The sequence below is a fragment of the Vicia villosa genome, linkage group LG5, assembly GCF_029867415.1.
Source record: "Vicia villosa cultivar HV-30 ecotype Madison, WI linkage group LG5, Vvil1.0, whole genome shotgun sequence".
Taxonomy (NCBI): domain Eukaryota; kingdom Viridiplantae; phylum Streptophyta; class Magnoliopsida; order Fabales; family Fabaceae; genus Vicia; species Vicia villosa.
The window spans coordinates 169,307,364-169,313,363 of record NC_081184.1 but is presented as its reverse complement, the minus strand read 5'-3'; the positions used below and the strand labels follow the sequence as shown (position 1 = coordinate 169,313,363).

At 33.4% G+C, this 6,000-nt stretch overlaps 1 long non-coding RNA gene across 1 annotated transcript; it reads left to right on the top strand.

Annotated features, from left to right (window-relative positions):
• The first annotated feature begins 979 nt into the window (after positions 1–979).
• Positions 980–5,507, top strand: LOC131608182 (uncharacterized). Its single transcript, XR_009285525.1, has 4 exons — positions 980–1,111; positions 1,244–1,314; positions 2,571–2,788; positions 4,619–5,507. It is a non-coding gene; the product is annotated as an uncharacterized LOC131608182 (long non-coding RNA).
• The last annotated feature ends 493 nt before the right edge of the window (positions 5,508–6,000 follow it).

The following is a 6,000-nucleotide window of genomic DNA, read 5'->3' as shown; positions in this document are numbered from 1 at the left end:
GTTCCTTTACTAGATCACACTCTATAACGTACTTTGGTTGGCAACCTAAGGTACCTTACAATTATTATACCAAATATTATTTATGTTGTTCATGTTGTTAGTCAGTTTGTTTTCTCTACTACTACAGTGCATTTGGCAGCTATTCTTCGCATATGTCATTATCTTTGGGGAACCCAATTTTAGAGCCTTCTCTTTCCCTCATCCTCTCAATATAGCTACGTGTTTATTGTGACACTGATTGAACTATAGACTCCACATATCGTAAGTTTACCATAGGATTTTGTATCTTTCTTAGAGATTCTCTTATTTCTTGGAAGAGTAAGAAACAAGATATTGTCTCTCGTTCTTCTACAGAAGCTGAGTATCATGCTATGGCATCCACCACTACTGAAATAGTTTGGTTGCGTTGGTTACTTTCTTATATGAGTGTCATTTTTTCTGAACCAACTCCCATGTATTGTGATAATAAGAGTGCCACTCAAACTGTTGATTTGTTTACGAAGACGCATTTCATTAAATATTTTTATTTTTTGAATTTGAGGGAAGATGTTATTTATTATTATTATTATTATTATTATTATTATTATTATTATTATTATTATTATTATTATTATTATTATTATTATTATTATTATTATTATTATTATTATTATTATACTCTATCTTCTCTTAGGTAATTTGGTCTTTTTATGTTTTTTTTAGCATATAACATATAGTCTAATATAACTATGATTTTAATAGTTTTGTTAATTCTATTGAAACTCTAAACCAAAGGTTTTTCTCCTTCTCTATCTTTATATATATGTAATATGTTCACTACTGTAGAAAGAATATCTGATCTTTAATTTGTAAGAAAATTTCTCGTTGAATTTTTATTAAGAGATCAATCTAGAAATAAACTAGCAAAAATATGCAAATGACTTGAATAGAAAGAGTGAGGGTGGATAGAACATCACTTGTATCATAATAATATTACACTGTATGATTGTGTTGTGTGCTACCTCTACGTCGATCCGGTGACGTCAAGTTTGGCTACTTTGATATGTGAATTTGCCGATCTATGTGACAAGTGCGTGTAATGTTTCTGTCAATTTCAAATTGATATGCATGGGTGAGTTTGAAAATTAATGTGTGTGGGAATTGGAAGTCATTTTTGATATCAGTACTCATTTAAAGGCATGCAAAAAAATTTGTAGTTACTATTAAATTATAAAACAATGCTTTTAACACTTTCTTTTTATAGTATGATGGTTCCAGCACAGATGATTCCAGCACAGGACAAGCTCCTGGAAAAGATAGTGAAGTTATTTTATAGTATGGTTTACTTTATAATATACTATAATATTCTGTTTCTGTACTTGTTTTTACTTAAAAGCTATTACAAAATATTTGAAGTTAAAAATTGGAATGAAAATAAATGGTTTACATTTGTCAATTTTTGAACCAACATACTGAAAGTAAAAAAATACTAGTTTATCCTTAGTATTACTATTAATCTTAGCTCTGAAGTATCCTATACTATTGCAATTTTTTACGAACTAGCGTAAATTGAAGACTAACTACAACAACTGCATATTAACTTTGTGATGTTAAGCATTATCCTACTGATAAAACTATGAATATCAATTGTCATTGTGTTAGATGCCTTGTAACTGTCTAGGACAGTTTATGTTATTTTAAAGCAGTTATTTGTGGAAGAGAAGCAAGTTCTGAAACAAAGCCGAATTCGATTTCTGCAGGTCTGTTATATACAAGGTTGTCAAGATCGAGATCTTACATAAGATCGAGAGAGAATAGCAAAATCGGAGAATATAAAATCGTAGCTAAGATCGGAAGATCCTACATAATTATATTTGTAAGATCGGGAGAGAGTAACGAGATCGTAAAACATAAAATTGCATGATATAGGTTACTAGACAAGTGTTTTAGTGATAAAATGACTCTTTTTCAAATTCTTTAGACATGTATGTTGAGTTTTTATATGTTATTACTACGACATGGACAATTTGTTAGACATTAGAGACATATTTGGCCAATTACTAGACATTAGGGACATTTTTTTACAATTTGACTACAACACACGATTCTACTTAAGATCGGGATCGTTGAGGGTGACTGAGATCGTAAAATCTTAAGATTTTAAGATCTAGATCGAGATCTTGACAACCATGGTTATATAGTGTGCAGTTGTATGTCATATGTGTGTAGGTTAGAGAACTTTAATAAGAAGGAAGCTTTCTTTTTACATGACTTGCTTCCATCTCTACCTCATTATAAAACCTCTATTTCAAACTGGATAACCGAACAAAACATTGCTATGACACCCCATACCTTATTCATAGCAGCCATTGCCTTATTATGAAAAACGAAGATAAAAAATATATATAGAATTTTAGACCAAACAGTTATTGCTTGTGAGCGTGATTTTCTATCAAACATAAAGTAGAATTCTAAATAGCCTTCAATGTATTACTATTAAACTTTGACTTCCTCTTGTTCTTCGCATTTGTTAGATTAATTGGTTAGTTAGGTTAGTTAGTTAGTTATATTAGTTACTTTCTGTTTTTCAGTTATTAGTCCCTTTCATCTATAAAAATGGTGCTTCTTTGTATCAAAACTGGATAGAAGAAGCTGTTCGAAGAAATGTCGAGAGAAGCTTCAGACAGAGGAAGTCAAGTTGGAAATAGAAAGGCGCATTGCAGAGGGGTTGAAGAAGAAGTGTGAAGATGTTGAAGTTCAACTTGAAAAAGAAAAGCAAGAAATGCTTGTTGAAGCTAGAAGAAAACAAGTAAGTATTCTGTGCCCCTTATTGTATGAAAAGGATAATCAGTGGAAAGTACTTGATAAATCTAAAATTAAATTTGGAGTGTGTTTCAAGTATTGAAACTGTGATATTTTCTGGAGATTGATAATTTGTGTATGAATAAAGAAAGTATTACTTTGAGATATCATATAAGCACATAATTAGCTATGTGAAATTTTACTGAATTCACAATATGCAAATTCATCAAATGATGGAAACATCTTACACACACCAAATATGTCAACAACAAATGGTACTCTCGGGTGCATCTTTATGAGCACATAATTAGCTACATGTTTCTAAATTGATATACAAATTGGACCTTACATGGTGGAAAATGTCAGCAATTCAAATTTACTAGGTACCAGAAATTGTAAGGGTGAAACTGAATGATATTAATATTGAATTTTGGCTATCTCAGATATATTGTATTACAGTTGTGAGATATTGGATCGAACTCTAGTATGGCCGAATGGTAGCTTCTTGGTTCGGCATGATTAAGCATGAAGTCGAAGGTTGTTCACATGCTTGTGTCGAAGATGCTAGGGTTGTTAGCATGTTAAATTAGGTTTTAGTGTTTAAACCCTAATTTGTTAAGTTAGCTTGTTTATTAAGTTGGCTTGTGTAATGGGCCTTGCTGAAAAAGCCCATTAGTTAGTATGTTAGGTTTTATTATAAATAGCATACTAGTCTCTCATCATTGCTAAGCTGCAAATCCTAATTTAGGGTGAGAGAGGTTATTTGTTATTCTTGTAAACTTGTAATCTTGTTTTAAGAGAAAGTAAAAGAATAACGGTTATAACCAATTATTGTGTTCTTCTTCTCCCCTATAATTCCCTATTATACTTTGGTATTGGTATCGTTTTTCACAACAAATTGGTGCGGTGAGCGTGGAGCAAATGCCTTCAACAGAGTATGAGATTGAAAAGTTCACTGGAGTGAATAATTTCGGTCTGTGGCGCTTGAAGATGAAAGCCCTACTGGTTCAGCAGGGTTGTTTGGAAGCGTTAAAGGGAGCGGCAGCTATGGACGTTGCGTTAACGAAAAGAGAGAAGACATTGTCGAGTTGCAAGTTTTTCCACTGTATGCGGTTGATAAAGCTGCATGAAAAAAGCTAGTTTGTTCCCTTGATGTTGTAGAGTTAGATCCAAGGTGGAGATTTGTGAGATATTGGATCGAACTCTAGTATGGCCGAATGGTAGCTTCTTGGTTCGGCATGATTAAGCATGAAGTCGAAGGTTGTTCACATGCTTGTGTCGAAGATGCTAGGGTTGTTAGCATGTTAAATTAGGTTTTAGTGTTTAAACCCTAATTTGTTAAGTTAGCTTGTTTATTAAGTTGGCTTGTGTAATGGGCCTTGCTGAAAAAGCCCATTAGTTAGTATGTTAGGTTTTATTATAAATAGCATACTAGTCTCTCATCATTGCTAAGCTGCAAATCCTAATTTAGGGTGAGAGAGGTTATTTGTTATTCTTGTAAACTTGTAATCTTGTTTTAAGAGAAAGTAAAAGAATAACGGTTATAACCAATTATTGTGTTCTTCTTCTCCCCTATAATTCCCTATTATACTTTGGTATTGGTATCGTTTTTCACAACAACAGTGTTGCAATCTCATAACAATAGGGAAAGAACTATGCAGATGGCTGCAGACTAGCTCCTTGCGAGATGAAAATAGAAAATTGAACTGAAAGATAACACCCATGCTGATAGAGAACCAGATTCTCTATAAAACCATTCAATAGAGTTCACACAGCCGGAACGTTTTTGTTTCTAACAAATGATTCACCTCAACGCTTATTATTTTCATGTCTTCAGACAGGGATATATTCGAGACTCTGCATTTGAACCGCGTCGCTGGATTGCTCCTGGACAAGACTCTATACATACTGCTCCTTGTGATTGTGGGTTGGAAAATTCTGGAGGTTCCTTTTGATGCAAAGTTCATCATGGAAAATCCACAAGTTGTGGTTGGGAAGTTGTGTGACATCACCGCTGGATATGTTCAAAGACTATTGCCGACTGTGTTGAAGCTCTTAAGGAGCATACCACGTTGGTGGTCGATTGATTGCTTCACTTCCCGTCGACAAGTTTGATAGCTACATGTTCCAAATGGTATGACTCAATTCCAATTTTTAAGATGAATGAGGTTAGTTATTGTTATTTTCTAATTTTAATTTTACACTTTTCTGGCATTGCATGATGTTTATAACAATTAGTTCTATTGATGCCTATGCCTATGCCATGGTTTTGTGTACTTATGGTTCTGCTATGAATTAACTTAATCAATGTGACATTTTTTTAGTTTTATAGACTATAATTGTCACCAACAATCTGTTCTAGGCCATTTAGAAACTAAATGACATTGAAAAAATAACCAAATGTCTAATAGCTGTTTCTCTGTCAATACATGAAAATGAAAGATTGTGAAAATGGCAAACGTTGTCTTTATCCATATGGTTCATTATTTTTTAAAAGTAACAGTTGCATGATATGAAATTGATATCAAGTGGTTAATTCTGATGAAGTTATATTTAGGAACTGCAAACATTTTGTCCAATGTTATGGTTTTAATAAATAGATTTATCCACTTCACATGTTTCATACTTACTATTATGCTAGGCCTTTTGTAAGTGCTTGTACTCGGATTCTTGGGATAGAAGGCACACCTGAAGGAGTAGAAGATCAAGGGAAGCTAATCTGAGTGGCTGTGGTATATCTACGGCTGCGGTAAAATATAAAATTTATTTAATTTGAGATAGAAATTACCTGCGGAATTACCTGCGTATTTTTCCTGCGGATTTAGCTGCGGAATTATCTGCGGAACTTCCTGCCGAAAATATTACCCACAAAGGTTTTAGCTGGGGACAAAAAACCGCAGTAAAATCCGCAGGTAACGTGTTTCTTGCGGAAACTTAGCTAAAGTCGCAGGTAAATCCGCAGGAAATTCCAGTATTTCTAGTAGTGCGTATTTATCATTTGGTCCACCCTTCTTTTTTGGTTGTAGTCCACACCACCTCTGAATTGTGATTTTTCGTATTGTATAACTTTTTGAAGACCTAATAAAATGTGACAGATTCTGAATTTATCTCAGCTTTTGTTCAAATGTTGCGGTTCTTTTGTTTGTCGATGAGAGGGAGAGGAACTGGACCTGGTGGGTCCTTTGATATTAAAATAAGCAGTTGTTGTGGACTCAATAT